This window comes from Mesocricetus auratus, unplaced genomic scaffold (genome assembly GCF_017639785.1).
Source record: "Mesocricetus auratus isolate SY011 unplaced genomic scaffold, BCM_Maur_2.0 contig_3573_pilon_obj, whole genome shotgun sequence".
In the NCBI taxonomy this organism is placed as follows: Eukaryota; Metazoa; Chordata; class Mammalia; order Rodentia; family Cricetidae; genus Mesocricetus; species Mesocricetus auratus.
Window position 1 is genome coordinate 41,058 of NW_024431366.1, and position 2,203 is coordinate 43,260.

General features: G+C 56.9%; 1 pseudogene; it reads left to right on the forward strand.

Annotated features, from left to right (window-relative positions):
- The first annotated feature begins 215 nt into the window (after positions 1-215).
- LOC121138206 lies at positions 216-2,198 on the forward strand (annotated as a pseudogene).
- The last annotated feature ends 5 nt before the right edge of the window (positions 2,199-2,203 follow it).

Consider the following 2,203-nt stretch of genomic DNA (forward strand, 5'->3'; position numbering starts at 1 on the left):
ACAGACCATGGGAGGGCCTCACCCATGGCACTCCCTATCTGTATTCGCTGCCTTTCCGGCCTCCACTGAGAGGGGCCGATCGCCCTGGAGGGGGGGCAGTGGACGCCGACGTTCTGTCAGTTCCATAACCAGGTCCACCTACGCCCCCCCCCACTGCCAATGGCCGCCGACCCGCCAGGAGCAGCCAAGAATGGAGAGATGGCTCACAGGACACATGTGAGCCTTCAGTGTTGCTGAAACCCCAAATGTTGTCGAGCAGCCTGGGACCAGGAGCCTGAGCACAACGACACCGAATCGGCTGCCACTGCTGCCATGCCTGTGTCCGAACTGAGTGTAGGCATTGCCACTTCTGCCAAGACATGAAGAAGTTCAGGTGGGGGGGGAGTTGGCCTGGGCGCATGAAGCAGTTGTGCCTGTTTTGGCAGTGCACTGCACCTGTGCCTCTTGTGTGGGGAGGCAGGGATGGAGGATACAGTGGAAGGAGAGGAAGAGAAATTTGGTTTGCGCCTCATGGAGTGTACAATTTGCAAAGAGATCGTCCACCCTGGCTGCCTGAAGATGGAAAAGGCTGAGGGTGTTATTAATTCAGAGATTCCCAACTTCTGAGAGTGCCCCTGATGTACCCAGGAAGCATGAACAAGCAAGGATGCAGGTGGGGGTCCATCCAGGCAGCCTTAGGGCTGACAATGGTAATGAAAGCACTAACCTAGGTGGTGGATGGAAGCTGACAGAGGAGCTGCCACCACCACCACCACCACCTTTGCCGAGAAGAAAGGGACCCTTACCTGCTGGCCTAACCACCAAACGCAAGTTGAGAGAGGCAGGGAATGAGCCCCCACCCCCAAGGAAAAAGGTGAAAGGAGGCCGAGAGAGGCGCTTGAAGAAGGTGGGTGGAGATGCCTGCCTCCTCTGTGAAGCGAACCCAGACAGCCCCGGTCTTCTGCCCCCAAGCGTTCTGAATCCGAGCTAGGCATTCTCATCCTGCCACCCTGGGCTCCATCCCCAGAGATGGGAGAAACTAAAGACAGCTATGGCATCTGCTGAGGAACCTGCAATGCCATCCCCATCACTACAGAGGGAAAAACTGGAGCATTTTAAGGGGATGTGACAGCTGCTGGAGCGGGTGCCTGATACATCCTAGTCCTCCTCAGACTCGAACTCTGTCTCAGACTCAGACTCATCTGGCACATTGCTTAGTGAGGAAGAAGCTGCTGGGGAGGCTCGCAATGGACGGCAGCCAGCCCAGGGTAGCTCTGGGGAGGAGAACCCTGGGGGATGGAGGGCTGTATGCCCTAGCAGTGGGGGACCACTGCTCACCTGGCCCCTGCCCCATCACCAGGGCCTCCACAGTTGGAGCAGCATGTGGTACACCCAACCCCTGGAAGCCCAGAGCCTGACACTCTACCTTTGGCTGCTGGATCCGACCCCCTCCTGCCTCGAGCTGCCTGGCTTCATGTCTTACAGAATCTGGGACCCCAAGAGCTATGGGTCTTCATGTGAGTCTACCAGACTTGGAGTCGCTGGTGCTAAGACTTTCCCTCTCTGAGATACACTGATGCACGCCAATCTTGCAGGATGCCACCGCCTCACGGACCACTGCCTTCCGCTGTTCCATCGCTGCTCACGTTAGTGGAGTTGTTCACCACCAGCCTCATGCTCTGGACATCAGCTGGACAGCTGTCTCCAAAAAGCAGCTCATGTGGCTTCTGAACCGACTGCAAGGCCTGCAGGAGTTGGTGCTTTCCGGGTGCTCCTGGCTCTCCGTCTCAGCCCTAGGCTCGGCCCCACTTCCATCACTTCTGGTCTTGGACATCCACTGGATTGAAGATGTCAAAGACTCACAGCTTCGTGAGCTGCTGCTGCTTCCACCAGACACTAAACCAGGAAAAACAGAGAGCAGAGGGTGGCTGCAGGGTGTGGCAGAACTTTGCCTGACAGGCCTGGAACTCACTGATGCCTCCCTGAGGCTCTTACTGCACCACAATGTCCAGCTCAGTGCCCTGGATTTGAATCACTGAGCCCATGTTGGGGACCCAAGTGTCCACCTTCTCACAAATCCCACTTCCCCTCTCCAAGATACAGTGGTGCACTCCAGTCTTTCTGGATGCCACCGCCTCATGGACCACTGCCTTCCACTGTTCCATTGCTGCTCACATCTTCACCACCTGGACCTATGCTCCTGCCACAAGTTCTCACCTGAAGC